General features: G+C 39.3%; 1 non-coding gene across 1 annotated transcript; it reads right to left on the bottom strand.

Moving 5' to 3' along the window:
• Positions 1 to 11,284: 11,284 nt before the first annotated feature.
• Positions 11,285 to 11,356, bottom strand: TRNAC-ACA (transfer RNA cysteine (anticodon ACA)). The gene has a single exon. It is a non-coding gene; the product is annotated as a tRNA-Cys (tRNA).
• Positions 11,357 to 18,196: the final 6,840 nt, after the last annotated feature.

Raw genomic sequence — 18,196 nt, 5'->3', positions numbered from 1 at the left:
TGTGGAGAAACTTTTCATCTTTAACCTAGATGTTTTATCATTGGTGCTGTATAGATGGAGAAGTCTTGAGGCTACTGTGAATAAGACTGAAAATCAAAGGCAGGAGGCTTAAGTCCAAATCCTGAGAACACCAGAGAATTCCTGAATCCAGGAAACATTAATCAATAGGAGCTCATCAAATGCCTCCATACCTATGCTGAAACCAAGCACCACCCAAGGGCCAACAAGTTCCAGAGCAAACCATACCATGCAAATTCTCCAGCAACACAGGAACGTACCCCTGAACTTCAATATACAGGCTGCCCAAAGTCACACCAAACCCATTGACATCTCAAAACTCATTACTGGACACTTCATTGCACTCCTGAGAGAAGAAATCCAGCTCCACCCACCAGAACACTGACACAAGCTTCCCTAACCAGGACACCTTGACAAGCCACCTGTCCAACCCCATCCACAGTGAGGAACCTCCACAATAAAGAGGAACCACAAACTGCCAGAACAGAAAGTCCACCCCAAACACAATAATATAATCAAGATGAAAAGGCAGAGAAATACTCAGCAGGTAAAGGAACAAGATAAATGCCCATCAAACCAAACAAAAAAGGAAGAGATAGGGAATCTACCTGATAAAGAATTCCAAATAATGATAGTGAAAATGATCCAAAACCTTGAAAGCAAATTGGAATTACAGATAAATAGCCTGGAGACAAAAATCGAGAAGATGCAAGAAAGGTTTAACAAGGACACAGAAGAAATAAAAAATAGTTACTATATAATGAATAATGCAATAAATGAGATCAAAAACACTCTGCAGGGAACAAATAGTAGAATAATGGAGGCAGAAGATAGGATAAGTGAGGTGGAAGATAGAATGGTGGAAATAAATGAAGCAGAGAGGAAAAAAGAACTAGAAGAAATGAGGACAACCTCAGAGACCTCTGAGACAATGTTAAATGCCCCAACATTCAAATCATAGGAGTTCCACAAAAAGAAGACCATGAGAAAATACTTGAGGAGATAATAGTTGAAAACTTCCCTAAAGTGGAAAAGGAAATAATCATCCATGTCCAAGAAACCCAGAGGGTCCCAAACAGGATAAACCCAAGGTGAAACATCCCAAGACACATATTAATCAAATTAACAAAGATAAATACAAAGAACAAATATTAAAAGCAGCAAGGGAAAAGCAACAAATAACACACAGGGGGATCCCCATAAGGATAAGAGCTGATCTTTCCATAGAAATTCTTCAGGCCAGAAGGGAATGGCAGGACATACTTAAAGTGATGAAAGAAAATAACCTACAGCCCAGATTATTGTACCCAGTAATGATCTCATTCAAATATGAAGAAGAAATCAAAAGCTTTACAGACAAGCAAAAGCTGAGAGAATTCAGCACCATCAAACCAGCTCTCCAACAAATGCTAAAGGATCTTCTCTAGATAGGTAACAGAGAGAGGGTGTATAAACTTGAACCCAAAACAATAAAGTAAATGGCAACAGGATCATACTTATCAATAATTACCTCAAGTGTAAATGGGTTGAATGCCCCCAACCAAAAGACAAAGACTGGCTGAATGGATACAAAAACAAGACCCCTATATATGTTGTCTACAAGAGACCCACCTTGAAACAAGGGACACATACAGACTGAAAGTGAAGGGCTGGAAAAAGATATTCCACACAAATATAGATCAAAGGAAAGCAGGAGTAGCAATGCTCATATCAGATAAAATAGACTTTCAAATAAAGGCTGTGAAAAGAGACAAAGATGGACAATACATAATGATGAAAGGATCAATACGAGAAGAAGATATAACAATTATAAATATATATGCACCCAACATAGGAGCACTGCAATATGTAAGACAAATGCTAACAAGTATGAAAGGGGAAATTAATATTAACACAATAATAGTGAGAGACTTTAATACCACACTCACACCTATGGATAGATCAACTAAACAGAAATTAACAAGGAAACACAAACTTTAAATGATATAATAGACCAGTTAGACCTAATTGATATCTATAGGACATTTCACCCCAAAACAATGAATTTCACCTTTTTCTTAAGTGCTCATGGAACCTTCTCCATGATAGTTCACAACCTGGGCCATAAATCTAGCCTTGGTAAATTCAAAAAAATTGAAATCATTCCAAGCATCTTTTCCGACCACAACGTAGTAAGATTAGATCACAATTACAGGAGAAAAACTACTAAAAATTCCAACATATGGAGGCTGAACAACAAGCTGCTGAATAACCAACAAATCACAGAAGAAATCAAAAAAGAAATTAAAATATGCATAGAAATGAATGCAAATGAAAACACAACAACCCAAAACCTATAAAGTGAAAGTGAAGTCGCTCAGTCATGTCTGACTCTTAGCCACCCCATGGACTGCAGCCCACCAGGCTCCTGTAAAAGCAGTGCTAAGGGGAAGGTTCATAGCAATACAGGCTTACCTCAAGAAACAAGAAAAAAGTCAAATAAGTAACCTAACTCTACACCTAAAGCAACTAGAACAGAAAGAAATGAAGAACCCCAGGGTTAGTAGAAGGAAAAAAAACTTAAAAATTAGGGCAGAAATACATGCAAAAGAAACAAAAGAGACCATGGCCAAAATCAACAAAGCCAAAAGCTGGTTCTTTTGAGAAGATAAATAAAATTGACAAACCATTAGCCAGACTCATCAAGAAACAAAGGGAGAAAAATCAAATCAATAAAATTTGAAATGAAAATGAGGAGATCACAACAGAAAATACAAAGGATCATAAGAGACTACTATCAGCAACTATATGCCAATAAAATGGACAACTTGGAAGAAATGGACAAATTCTTAGAAAAGTACAACTTTACAAAACTGGGCCAGGAAGAAACAGAAAATCTTAACAGACCCATCACAAGCACAGAAATTGAAACTGTAATCAGAAATCTTTTGACAAACAAAAGCCCAGGACAAGACAGCTTCACATCTGAATTTTACCAAAAATTTAGAGAACTGCTAACACCTATCCTCAATGGCAACCCACTCCAGTACTCTTGCCTGGAAAACCCCATGGGTGGAGGAGCCTGGTAGGCTGCAGTCCATGGGGTCGTGAAGAGTCGGACACCACTGAGCAACTTCACTTTTACTTTTCACGTTCATGCATTGGAGAAGGAAATGGCAACCCACTCCAGTGTTCTTGCCTGGAGAATCCCAGAGGCAGGGAAGCCTGGTGGGCTGGCGTCTATGGGGTCGCACAAAGTCGGACACGACTGAAGCGACTTAGCAGCAGCAGCAGCAGCAACATCTATCCTACTCAAACTCTTCCAGAAAATTGCAGAGGAAGGTAAACTTCCAAACTCATTCTATGAAGCCACCATCACCCTAATACCAAACCTGACAAAGATGCCACACACAAAAAAAAAAAACCTAGAAGCCAATATCACTGATGAACATAGATGCAAAAATCCTTAACAACATATTAAAAAGATCATACATCATGACCAAGTGGGCTTTATCCCAGTGATGCTAGGATTCCTCAATATCTGCAAATCTACCAACGTAATACTCTACATTAAGAAATTGAAAGATAAAAACCATATGATTATCTCAATAGATGCAGAGAAAGCCTTTGACAAAATTAAACATCCATTTATGATTACAAAAAAAAAAAAAGTCTCCAGAAAGCAGGAATAGAAGGAACATACCTCAACATAATAAAAGCTGCTGCTGCTGCTGCTGCTAAGTTGCTTCAGTCATGTCCGACTCTGTGCGACCCCATAAATGGAAGCCCACCAGGCTCCCCCGTCCCTGGGATTCTCCAGGCAAAAACACTGGAGTGGGTTGCCATTTCCTTCTCCAATGCATGAAAGTGAAAAGTGAAAGGGAAGTCGCTCAGTCATGTCCGACTCGTAGCGACCCCATGGACTGCAGCCCACCAGGCTCCTCTGTCCATGGGATTTTCCAGGCAAGAGTACTGGAGTGGGGTGCCATTGCCTTCTCCATAATAAAAGCTATATATGACAAACTCACAGCAAACATTATCCTCAATGGTGAAAAACTGAAAGCATTTCCCCTAAAGTCAGGAACAAGATAAGGTGGCCCACTCTCACCACTACTATTCAACATAGTTTTGGAAGTTTTGGCCACAGCAATCAGAACAGAAAAAGAAGTACAAGGAATCCAGACTGGAAAAGAAGTAAAACGCTCACTGTTTGCAGATGACATGATCCTCTACATAGAAAGCCCTAACGACTCCACCAGAAAATTACTAGAGCTAATCAATGAATATAATAAAGTTGCAGAATATAAAATCAACACAAAGAAATCCCTTGCATTCCTATACACTAACAATGAGAAAATAGAGAAATTAAGGAAACAATTCCATTCACCATTGCAATGAAAAGAATAGAATACTTAGGAATATATCTACCTAAAGAAACAAAAGACCTATATATAGAAAACTATAAAACACTGGTGAAAGAAATCAAAGATGATACAAATAGATGGAGACATACACCATGTTCATGAATTGGAAGAATCAATATGGTGAAAATGAGTATACTACCCAAAGCAATCTATAGATTTAATGCAACCCTATCGAGCTAGCAACGGTATTTTTCACAGAACTAGAACAAATAATTTCAAAACTTGTATGGAAATACAAAAAAACTCAAATAGCCAAAGCAATATTGTAAAAGAAGAAAGGAACTGGAGGAATCAACCTGCCTGACTTCAGACTATACCACAAAACTACAGTCATCAAGACAGTGTGGTACTGGCAGAAAGACAGAAATATAGATCAATGAAAAAAATAGAAAGCCCAGAGATAAATCCATGCACCTATGGACACCTTATCTTTGACAAAGCAGGCAAGAATATACAGTGGAGAAAAGACAATCTCTTTAACAAGTGGTGTTTGGAAAACTGGTCAACTGCTTGTAAAAGAATGAAACTAGATCACTTTCTAACACCATACACAAAAATAAACTCAAAATGGATTAAAGATCTAAACGTAAGACCAGAAACTATAAAACTCCTAGAGGAAAACATAGGCAAAACAGCCACTATGGAGAACAGTGTGGAGATTCCTTAGAAAACTGGAAATAGAACTGCCATGCTGCTGCTGCTCCTGCTAAGTCGCTTCAGTCGTGTCCAACTCTGTGCGACCCCATAGATGGCAGCCCACCAGGCTCCCCCATCCCTGGGATTCTCTAGGCAGGAACACTGGAGTGGGTTGCCATTTCCTTCTCCAATGCATGAAAGCGAAAAGTGAAAGTGAAGTCACTCAGTCGTGTCCAACTCTTAGTGATCTCATGGACTGCAGCCTACCAGGCTCCTCCGCCATGGGATTTTCCAGGCAAGAATACTGGAGTGGGGTGCCATTCCCTTCTCTGAGAACTGCCATATGACCCAGAAATCCCACTGCTGGGCATACACACTGAGGAAGCCAGAACTGAAAGTGACACATGTACCCCAATGTTCATTGCAGCACTGTTTATAATAGCCAGGACATGGAAGCAACCTAGATGTCCATCAGCAGACGAACGGATAAGAAAGCTGTGGTACATATACACAATGGAATATTACTCAGCCATTAAAAAGAATACATTTGAATCAGTTCTAATGAGGTGGGTGAAACTGGAGCCTATTATACAGAGTGAAGTAAGCTAGAAAGAAAAACACCAATATGGTATACTAAGGCATACATATGGAATTTAGAAAGATGGTAACAGTAACCCTGTATGCGAGACAGGAAAAGAGACACAGATGTGTAGAACAATCTTTTGGACTCTGTGGGATAGGGCAAGGGTAGGATGATATGGGAAAATAGCATTGAAACATGTAAATTATCACATGTGAAATGAATTGGCAGTCCAGGTTCGATGCAGGATACAGGAAGCTTGGGGCTGGTGCACTGGGATGACCCAGAACGATAGGATGGGGAGGGAGGTGGGAGGTAGGTTCAGGATGTGGAACACATGTACACCCATGGCAGATTCATGTCAATGTATGGCAAAACCAATACAATATTGTGAAGTAAATAAATAAATAAATAAAACTGAGATTTTTTTTTTTAAGCCAACTTTTCACTCTCTTCTTTTACTTTCATCAGAGGCTCTTTAGTTCTTCTTTGCTTTCTGCCAAAAGGGTGATGTCATCTGCACATCTGAAGTTATTGATATTTCTCTCAGCAGTCTTGATTCCAGCTTGTGCTTCATCCAGCCCAGCTTTTCTCATGATGTACTCTGAATATAAGTTAAATAAGCAGGGTGACAACATACAGCCTTGACATACTCTTTTCCCTATTTGTAACCAGTCTGTTGTTCCATCCCCAGTTCTAACTGTTGCTTCCTGACCTACATACAGATTACTCAAGAGGCAGGTCAGGTGGTCTAGTATTCCCTCTTTTAGCAGAATTCTTAAGCTTACATGCCCTCTCTCCATCCTTCAGAGCCAGATTGGGTGTGTTGTCTTCCCTAAGACAGTAGTGAATGCTCAATTTTGTTATTTTCCCCAAGCTGAAAGACTTAGGCTGGCTTTCTGTGTGTGCTCACTAAAAGTGAAGTTGCTCAGTCGTGTCTGACTCTTTGTGACCCTATGGACTGTAGCCCACCAGGTTCTCTGTCCATAGGATTTCCCAGGCAAGAATACTGGACTGGGTTGCCATTTCCTTATCCAGGGGATTTTCCTGACCCAGGGATCGAACCCAGGTCTCCAGCACTGTGGGCAGACGTTTTACCGTCTGAGCCACCAGGGAATACTAGCCATCTGCAAAGGTTTCCTCCTGCACTGTTGAGAGCATACACAGGAGCTTGACACAAATTGGGAATGGAGTAGGGTTTGGATGAAATGCTCACAGCAGTGGGCCAGTTGGGAGGATCTGCAGACAAGGCACCCTTACTGGCTCATAGGTGGACCTCCTGATGGTGTTTGTGATACAGCTAGTACTACTAGTAGTTTTTTTGATACTTTCTTTTCTGAGCCCTGCCTGCTATTCTTCAAGCCACTCACTGGGTCCCCAGCTATACAGTTTATGACTCAGTCCTTTAACTGGGGCAAGAGAGAAATGGGACTCTTTGGCAGCACCCCATAAAGCTGAGGAAGCCAGCCATTCAGTCCTATTGTTACTGAGTCCAAGCTTGCTCTGATCACCACACAACAGGCAAATGAATTAGAGACAAGGTGTTGAGGCAAAGAATACAACTTTATTTAAAAAGCCAGCAGGTCAAGAAGATAGCAGAGTAATGTCTCAAAATAAACAGCTCATCAAGGTCTAGATACCAGGTTCTTTTATAGAAGATAGAGGGGAAGGAGGTGACAAAGTAAATTTAAAATGCCATTAATCTTACAAATATCTTCTGGAAAGGCCAGCCTCACAGAGGGGGTGTGTTAATTTCTTCTATTCTGCAACTATGTGTGCAGGGTCAGATTTTCTCTGTGTGAGCTGGAAAAAAAGGCACTTTATTAAAACAATCAGACATAGAACCAGGGTTCTCTGAGGCAGACCATTATGTAACCTCACAATAACAAAAGCAAAGGTTAAAGTCAGAGAAGCAGATCCAACACAGAGTTAATATTGGCTCTTCCCTGTAACAATTCCCCACTATCAGTATCCATTCCACAATCTTGTGGAAAAGAGGTGACAACAATTCTAACTACTTGTCACATGGATCCTTCTGGAAATGTCTGCCATCAGTGCCAGTGTTCCAAATACTGAGATATGCCTTCTTTTTTTGTCTTTGGAAAGTGTCCACTTTATACTGTAGACTTAAAAATATTCACAACCTAACAGTTGAGACTTGTGTTTTATTTCGCAGGAATTTTTTTGGACCTCAAACTCATGAGGCAGCATCTCAAGTTAATAAATATTGAGGTTTTCTGTGTGTGAGAAGATGCAAGAGACTGGGCTCACTGAAATCATTCCTTTGCTATGTGTCTCAGCTATCTGCAGACTGTAATACTAATTCTCATATCCTAAGTTCAGAGCTCACCATAAGGAGTGGCCACAGTCTGATGGCTATATGGCAAGTATTTGCCTTCCTGCATTTCCTCAGGGTTCACCAGCTTACGTTGGAGGACTACAATCACTGATGACTGAGATGGCAGCATTTCTCAGATCTTCTACTCTTTGTCAGGAATTTGACCAATATTTGGGATATGTTTCATGATCCCACAGCACTCTGAGGCTCACCTCAGATCAGGTGAAAATTCTTGATATGAAATTCTTGGTGCTAAATTTTCAATTCTTATTTTTTTTTAGATGCTAAGTCATGTCAGACTCTGCAGCCATATGGATTATAGCCCACCAAGCTTCTCTCTTTCGCTGGGATTTCCCAGGCAAGAAAACTGGAGTGAGTTGCCATTTCCTTCTCCAGGGTATCTTCCTAACACAGGAATTGAACCTGCATCTCCTGCAAGTCTCCTGCATGGCAGGTGGATTTTTTTTATCACTGAGCCGTTAGAGAAGACCTTAAATTTTAGATTAGATCACCATTAATAATAAAAGATTATATGGATTTTTCATATTATGATCCAGGAAACATTTTCCCTTGCTGCCTCTTCGCATAGGTAGAATCACCCTATATAAGTGTATCATGTTATAAATGTGATCTGTTCCCTCAAAATGTTTACCCATAGAAATTTCGTTTGAGAGCTGGTTACACATTGGGTACTGTAAGAGACTGAAGAGGGCAATGGCAAACCACTTCAGTATCCTTGCCTTGAGAACCCCATGAAGAGTATGAAAAGGCAAAGAGACAGGACACTATAAAAGGTGAACTCCCCAGGTCAGTAGGTGCCCAATATGCTACTGGAGATCAGGGGAGAAATAAATCCAGAAAGCTTGAAGAGAGGAGCCAAAGCAAAAACAACCACTAGTCGTAGGTATGACTTTTGTGTAATAAAGTTTTATTAAAGTATAAACAACATAAAGAAAGCTTCTGACATAGACATCAGAAGGAGGCAGATTGAGTGCCCACCCCTGCTAGTCTTTAGCAGGAAGTTATATACTTATTAGCAGGCTGCTAATTAGAGAAAGGAAATGTCTCAAAACTCAGAGAGTGGCACCAGGCCCCTCACCTACAACATCCATTTTGAGATAACATTGGCACAAGGTGAGTCATCCCGGGCCATAAAACGATTGATATGAATTTCCAAGCAAATACATAGTCTCATTAACATAGCTTAAGAGAACATTTGCATGAGTAAAACCTACTGGTTTGTTGAGTAAAACCTACTGGTTTGTCAAGTTGGTTCTGAGTCTTAGGTGGAACCGATTTGAAGAAGGGCAGAGTCTAGGGTAAATACATAGTTTATTAACATAGCTTAAGAAAAACATTTCCCTTTAGAAAAATGCATCAGTTAGCTCAAGGTTAAGTTCACATGGAACCAGGTATCGTCAAACCTCCTTTTAATTTTGTATAGAGAAGGGAAAAAAAATCTGACACAGTTTGCTTCCTCCTGCTGCTTAAGAGAGAGATAAAAACCATCTTATACTCTTTCATCCCCTTCTCTTCCTGCCCTCAATATTTCCCAGCATCAGGGTCTTTTCCAATGAGTCAGTTCTTTGCATCAGGTGGCCAAAGTATTGGAGTTTTAACTTCAGCATCAGTCCTTCCAATATTCAAGTTGATGCTGTCCATGGGTCTCTCAAGAGTCTTCTCTAGCACAAAAATTCAAAATCATCTAACCTTTGATGCTCAGCCTTCTTTATGGTCCAACTCTCAGGTCTGTACATGACTACTGGAAAAACCATAGCTTTGACTAGATGGACGTTTGTTGACAGAGTCATGTCTCTGTTTTTTGATATGCTGTCCAGGTTTGTCATAACTTTTCCCCCAAGCAGCAAGTGTCTTCTAATTTCATGGCTGCAGTCATCATCCACAGTGATTTTGGAGCCCATGAAAATAAATTCACCACTGTTTCCACTTTTTCCCCATCTATTTACCATGAAGTGATGATACTGGCTTCCATAATCTTAATTTTTTGAATGTTGAGTTTTAAAACCAGCTTTTTCACTCTGCTCTTTCACTTTCATCAAGAAGCTCTTTAGTTCCTCTTCACTTTCTGCCATTAAGGTGGTATCATCTGCATATCTGATGTTGTTGATATTTTTCTCTGCAATCTTGATTCCAGCTTGTGTTTCATCCAGCCCAGCATTTTGCATGATGTACTCTGCATATGTTAAATAAGCAGGGTGACAATATATAGCCTTGATGTACTTCTTTCCCAGTTTTGAATTAGTCCATTGTTCCATGTCTGGTTCTAACTGTTGCTTCTTGACAGCATACGGGTTTCTCAGGAGACAGATAAGGTGATCTTGAATTCCCATCTCTTCAAGAATTTTCCACAGTTTGTTCCAATCCACATAAAGGCTTTGGTGTAGTCAATGAAGCAGAAATAGGTGTTTTTCTGGGATTTCCATGCTTCCTCTGATTCAACAGATGTTGGAAATTTGATCTCTAGTACCTCTGACTTTTTTAATCCATCATGTACATCTGAAAGTTCTCAGTTCATGTACTGTTGAGACATAGCTTGAAGGATTTTGACCATTACCTTGCTAGCATGTGAAATGAGTGCAATTGTATGATAGTTTGAACATTCTTTGGCATTGCCCTTCTTTGGGTTTGGGATGAAGTCTGACCTTTCCCAGTCTTGTGGCCACTGCTGAGTATTCCAAATTTGCTGGTATACTGAGTGTAGCACTTTAACAGTATCATCCTTTAGGATTTTAAATAGCTAGGTTGGAATTCCTTCACTTCCACTAGATTTGTTTGTAGTGATGCCTCCTAAGGCCCACTTGACTTCACACTCCAGGATGTCTGACTCTTAGTGAGTGACCATACCATCATGGCTATTCAAGTCATTAAGATCTTTTTTATACAGTTATTCTGTATATATTTACCTTATGGGATATGGTCTTTTTCAAAATTCCTATTAAACTCTTGAGCATTTAATTTACAAAGGAAAGTGATGTCTGCTAGAGAATCAATCAACTTGTTCCCACTGTCAAAGTTTCCCAGGGCTCCTGTGGGAAAATTAGAATCAGATGCCTCAAGTCTAAGGGAGTACTCTTTTTCCTCCTGATATAATGGCATAAATTCTTCTACATATGGAATTTCATCTCTTTTCCCTGCTCTTTTGCAAGACATTTTTAAGTGAAGTGAAGTCACTCAGTCGTGTCCTACTTTTTGTGACCCCATGGACTGTAGCCTACCAGGCTCCCCTGTCCATGGGATTTTCCAGGCAAGAGTACTGGAGTGGTTTGCCATTTCCTTCTCCAAAGGATCTTCCCAACCCAGGGATCGAACCTGGGTCTCCCGCATTGTAGGCAGACGCTTTACCATCTGAGCCACCAGGGAAGTCAAAACATTTTTAACTGCAAGATATATAATAATTGAGTGAGATATTTAGAGACCATCACACTTTTGATCTTAACATATATAATATATGCCCCAAAGAGCTTTCCTTCAGGATAAATGAAATATTTCTCATATTTATAAGTCTGATAACTTATAACCAAAACACAGAAGATGTAGGCAAATTCCAACACAAACAGCACAAACACATTCTAGCATCAGTGCACACAAAACCAATGAACAGGTTCCCAAATAGGGTAAACTTGCCCTATGAAAACAATGAACCAATTCCCCCCCCAAAAAATGGTTCCAACTCAGGTAAATCCAACAATAGTTTCCCTCTCCAACAGGGTACCACCAACCAAAGTGATCTGTCCCATAAAGGAAAAGCCCAGACTGAGGGGGGAATATGTTTTTGGTGTGCATACTGTGGTTGCTTACCCTACAAAATCCAGTTGATCAGCTCACAACATAAAAGAATACACAAAACCAAGACAAATGAACTGGCTACTGAATTAGGTAGATTTACCCCACAAAATTCACTTTTTCACATTTCTTTTTCTTGGGCATGGTCTTGATCCCTGTCTCCTGTGCAGTGTCATGAACCTCTGTCCATAGTTCTTCAGGCACTCAGTCTATAAGATCTAATTCCTTGAATCTATTTCTCACTTCCACTGTACAACCATATGGATTTGATTTAGGTCATATCTGAATGATCTAGTGCTTGTCCTACTTTGTTCAATTTAAGTCTGAATTTGGCAATAAGGAGTTCATGATCTGAGCCACACTCAGCTCCCAGGCATGTTTTTGCTCAGTGTATAGAGCTTCCCCATCTTTGGCTGAAAAGAATATAATCAATCTGATTTCAGTATTTACCATCTAGTGATGTCCATGTGTAGAGTTTTCTCTTGTGTTGTTGGAAGAGGCTGTTTGCTATGACCAGTGCATTCTTTTAGCAAATTCTATTAGCCTATGCCCCACTTCATTCTGTACTCCAAGGCCAAATTTGCCTGTTACTCCAGGTGTTTCTTGACTTTCTGCTTTTGCATTCCAGTCTCCTATAATGAGAAGGACATCTTTTATGGGTGTTAGTTCTAGAAGTTCTTGTAGGTCTTCATATAACCATTCAACTTCAGCTTCTTCAGCATTACTAGACTTGGATTACTCTGATATTGCATGGTTTGCCTTGGAAATGAATAGAGGTCATTCTTTCATTTTTGAGACTGTATCCAAGTACTGCATTTCAGACTATTTTGTTGATCATGATGGCTACTCCATTTCTTCTAAGAGATTCTGACCCACAGTAGTAGATATAATGGTCATCTGAGTTAAATTCACCCAATTCAGTCCATTTTAGTTTGCTTATTCCTAAAATGTTGACGCTCACTCTTGCCATATCCTGTTGGACCACTTCCAGTTTGACTTGATTCATGGACCTAACATTCCAGGTTCCTATGTAGTATTGCTCTTTACAGCATTGGACTTTGCTTCAATTACCAGTCATATCCATGACTGGCTGTTGTTTTTACCTTGGCTACATCTCTTCATTCTTTCTGGAATTATTTCTCCACTAATCTCCAGTAGCATATTGGGCACCTACAGACCTGGAGAGTTCATCTTTCAGTGTCCTATCTTTTTGCCTTTTTGTACTGTTCATAGGGATTTCAAGGCAAGAATAATGAAGAGGTTTGACATTCTTTTCTCCAGTGGACCACATTTTGTCAGAAAATGGCTATCTCAGGAGGCCTTACCAATAGCTGTTAAAAGAAGAGAAGTGAAAAGCAAGGGAGAAAAGGAAAGATACCCATTTGAATGCAGAGTTCCTAAGAATAGCAAGGAGAGATAAGAAAGCCTTCCTCAGTGATCAGAGCAAAGAAATAGAAGAAAACAATAGAATGGGAAATACTAGAGATCTCTTCAAGAAAATTAGAGATACCAAGGGAACATTTCATGCAAAAATGGTCACAATGAAGTACAAAAATTGTATGGGTCTAAGAGAAGCAGAAGATATTAAGAAAAGGTGGCAAGAACACACAGAACTATACAAAAAAGATCTTCATGATCCATGATGGTATGATCACTCACCTAGAGCCAGACATCCTGGAAGGTGAAGTCAAGTGGGCCATAGGAAGCATCACTATGAACAAAGCTAGTGGAGGTTATGGAATTCCAGTTGAGCTATTTCAAATCTTCAAAGATGATGCTGTGGAAGTGCTGCACTCAATACACTAGCAAATTTGGAAAACTCAGCAGTGGCCACAGGACTGGAAAAGGTCAGTTTTCATTTCAATCCTAAAGAAAAGAAATGTCAAAGAATGCCCAAACTACCACAAAATTTCACTCATCTCACATGCTAGTAAAATAGCATTCAAAATTCTCTAACCCAGGCTTCACTAATACATGAACTGTGAACTTCCAGATGTTCAAGCTGGATTTAGAAAATCAGAGGAACCAGAAATCAAATTGCCAACTTCTGCTGGATCATAGAAAAATCAAGAGAATTCCAGAAAAACACTTACTTCTTCTTTACTGACTATGCCAAAAGCTTTGACTGTGTGGATCACCACAAACTGTGGAAAGTTCTTTAAAAGATGGGAATACCAGACCACCTGACCTGCCCTTTGAGTAATCTGTATGCAGGTCAGGAAGCAACAGTTAGAACTGGACATGGAACAATAGGCTGGTTCCAAATAGGGAAAGGATTACATCAAGGCTGTATATTGTCACCTTGCTTATTTAACTTATATGCAGAGTACATCATGAGAAAAGCTGGGCTGGACAAACACAAGTTGGAATCAAGATTGCCAGAGAAATATCAGTAACCTCAGATATGCAGATGACACCACCCTTATGGCAAAAAGTGAAGAAGAACTAAAGAGTCTCTTGATGAAAGTGAAAGAGGAGAGTGAGAAGTTTGGCTTAAAACTCAACATTCTGAAAACTAAGATCATGGCATCACATGCCGTCACTTCATAGCAAATATATGGAGAAACAGTGGAAACAGTGGCATACTATTTTGGGGGCCTCCAAAATCACTGCAGATGGTGACTGCATTCGTGAAATTAAAAGATGCTTACTCCTTGTAAGAAAAGTTTTGACCAACATAGACAGCATATTAAAAAGGAGAGACAGTACTTTGCCTATAAAGGTCCGTCTAGTCAAAGCTATGGTTTTTCCAGTAGTTTTGAATGGATGTGAGTATTGGACTATAAAGAAAGCTGAGCACCAAAGAATTAATGCTTTTGAACTATGGTGTTGGAGAAGACTCTTGAGAGCCTCTTGGACTCCAGCAATCCTCAAGGAAACCAGTCCTGAATATTCATTGGAAGGACTGATGCTGAAGCTGAAACTCCACTATTTTGGCCACCTGATGAGAAGAACTGACTCATTTGAAAAGACCCTGATGCTGGGAAAGGCTTAAGGCGGGAGGAGAAGAGGAAGACAGAAGATGGGATGGTTGGATGGCATCACTGACTCAATGGGCATGAGTTAGAGTAAACTCCAGGAATTGGTTATGGACAGGGAAGCCTGGCGTGCTGCAGTCCATGGCGTCACAAAGAGTTGCACACGACTGAGTGACTGAACTGTACTGAACCTTACAAAAGTGAGCCCATCAACCCGCAGAAGTTTGTCAGTTCCTTGCTTCATCTGCCAAGTGCTGGGGCAGTCAATGCCACTTCAGGGAATTTTGAAGGGAAGATCCTCAGGACAAGCAGTCCCAGTAGCTGCTAGGGCCTTGCCCCAAAATTCCCTGACCAGGGCCAGGTAGCCATGAGCAGCATGGCTCCTGGCTGGCTCACCAAATTTTTTACTGAGTCCAAACTCACTCTGCTCGCCACATGACAGGCCAATGAATTGGAGATGAGGTGGAGAGACAAGGAATACAACTTTATTCAAAAAGCCAGCAGTCTGAGAAGATGGCAGACTAATGTCTCAAAATAACCATCTTGTCAGGGTCTGGATGTTGGCTCTTTTGTAGAACAGAGAGGGAGAGGAGGTGAGGGAGTAAAGTAAAAAGGACATTAATCTTGTAAGTATCTCCTGGGATGGCCAGACTTGAGAACAGGGTGCGTTAATTTTTTCTTTTCTGCAGTCATTCACAGGTGGACAGGGTCAGACTGTCTCTTTGTGAACTGAACAAAGGCACTTCAGATTAAGTTAGGCAGAGGGGCAGGGTTCTCTGAGGCAGGCCATTGTGTATGATTACAATAACAAAAGCAACAAAATGCAAAGGTTAAAGTCAAAGACACAGATGCAACATAGATTCAGCATTGACTCTTCCCTATAATATGCTCTCTTTCTCACACAGAGGAAATCACAGGGTTTTCCTGGCACTGAGCTGTGCCATTCCTGAATGGCACAGTAAGATACAAGTGTTACATTTATCCTTATCAGTGTATCAATGTTGCACTAGTTAGAATGTTCAGAGCAATACTGAGTAGAAGTTGTGATAGTAGGCATTCCTTTCTGGTTGCCAATTTCAGGTAGAAAGCTTTCAATATTTCATTATTAAATATGATTTTGCTTTAGTCATTTAAGATATTTTTCATCATAGTAAGGAATTAACCATTTACTCCTGGTTAATTAAGAACTCTTGATATGATCTTATATATATGTGGAATCTGAAGAAAATTTATAGAAATAATTAACAGATTTATGGTGGGGGTGAGGTGTAGCTGGAGAGGTAGGGGTGAGAGAAAGGGTGAAGGTGGACAAAAAGTTTAAACTTCTAGTTTAAAAAATAGAACTTTTGTCATGAAACCCCATGAAATGATTTTTCCATCTGTTTACATAATCATATGATTTTTCTCTTTATTCTGATAATATAATTAATTGCATTGTTTAGTGTTATTTCAATCTTACAACTCTTATGCAAACCTAAATTAATGTGGTATATTTTCCTTTGTTGAAAATGCTTTTTTGGATACTTTGCAACTATGTTTTTCACTAAAATTACCTTGTAATTTTCCTTTCTTTAAATGTCTTTATCAGGTATTTGTATGATGTTTATTCCAAGCTCATGACACTAATTGAGAATATTTTTAATTTTTCTGTTCTCTAGAGGAGTTTGTATAATACCTGTATTATTTCTTTTTAAAATATTTTCAAGAAGTCACCAAAAAAGCTATCTGAACTTGTGTATTTATTTATGATAAAGTTTTTAAGTAAAGACTAAAATTTTTAAGAACTATGATAAAATACATAATTTTTATTTTTCCATGTCATTTTCGGTAAGCTGTGATTTTTTTTTTCTCTTGGAAATTTATTTCATTTAATTTCCCATGTTTATTGACATTAAATTTTTACAATCTTTCTTATGATCTTTTCAATGACTTTAGATTCTATAGTGATATTCTATTTCTCATTCCTGTTATTGGTAATTTTCATTCCTGATGTTGGCCAAATCAATCACGTGACTATGCCCAGCTTCAAGGAAACTGAGAAATACCATTGTCCCATGTGCCCAGAAGTAGACAGAGTCAGGTATCAGTAAACATAAATATGTTTATCACTACTTCCAAGAATATGGGGGCTATTAGAAGGAGAAACCAGGATTCAATCTCCTGAGCCATGCTTGCACACAGAGCACTCACTCTCTTCTGGGAAAAAAAAGCAGTGTCCCCAGCCAGACATGATCCTTGTCCTTCCATCCTCTTGAAACAAGTCCCATGGGTTGCTTTCCAGTGATCTTTTGGGCCTTGACCTGGAACCACAGACACAATTGCTTTTGGGGTAGACAACTCTTAGAATATGTTACATCTTTATTTTGTTTCAAAGGTAGCAATCTTCCCTGGCAAAGTTTTACAGTGAGCTAGTGTTAAACGTACTATAAGAAAATTACTCTTGTTTATGATCTGAACTTTCAAAAATCCATTTTCTATTACTGAAATGAGATATCTCAGTTTCTTTCCACATATTATTTGTTTCATAGCACAAATTGGAAATAGTATAAATTTTCTACCAGCATATTAAAATGTGTTTTTATTAACTAGTAATTGAAATGAGACTTGGAAATCAGCAACAAAATGCTTTCGGAGAACTGAATATGTATACTTCTAATTTCATTAATAAAAATTACAACTCTATAGTTAGTTACTGTAGTTTTTTATGTTCATCCTTCCTGGTACAGCAGTGCATGGCAGGAATTTTCTCAACCTTTTCCCAACACATTAATATTGAGAAGCTCAAGGTTATAGATAAGTCTAAAGATCATAAATTAGCCTTACTGTAAGTACACTAACTTTTGCGTAATTTCATAAATATAGCTGATGGCATGGAATGACATTGATTTATTGAAACATAATCCAAACATCTCAACCTGGGAGACACAGTGGAAAAGTAGAAAGGGCTAGATGTGAAAGTATGACACACCAAACCCAAATACCAGAGAAACTGAGGTGTTACCTAAGAAAAACTTAGGTGTTACCTAAGAAAAGCTCAGTCTCACTGAGCATTTGTTTCCTTATCTGTATAGACAGAAGACTGAGCTGAGCTTGCAAATTTGCCATGAAAATCATCTGTGACATATGTAAGTCAAATTAGCATAACGGGTTCTAGACCACAGTACACAACATAATGAAAGTGATAATGACTATTGTCATTTCCCTTACAGGACCTTCTCCAGGACTGGTTGATGTCTTTGATAGCACAGCCTAAGTACTTGGTGTTAGATACTAGAGACAGGAGAGATTTATCAGTGTTAGCTGATAAATAAGTGTCTGATAAATAAGCTGATAAATAAAGTGTCCACACTCCAACTTCAGATCTGAGCCCAATCAAGAAGTGATGTTGACTGCTAAATGGATTTCCCAGGGAAACAGAGGGTGAGGCAGTTCTAGGCAT

This window comes from Bos indicus, chromosome 2 (genome assembly GCF_029378745.1).
Source record: "Bos indicus isolate NIAB-ARS_2022 breed Sahiwal x Tharparkar chromosome 2, NIAB-ARS_B.indTharparkar_mat_pri_1.0, whole genome shotgun sequence".
Taxonomy (NCBI): domain Eukaryota; kingdom Metazoa; phylum Chordata; class Mammalia; order Artiodactyla; family Bovidae; genus Bos; species Bos indicus.
Note: the sequence above shows the minus strand (reverse complement) of the source record. Positions and strands in the feature narration are given on the sequence as shown.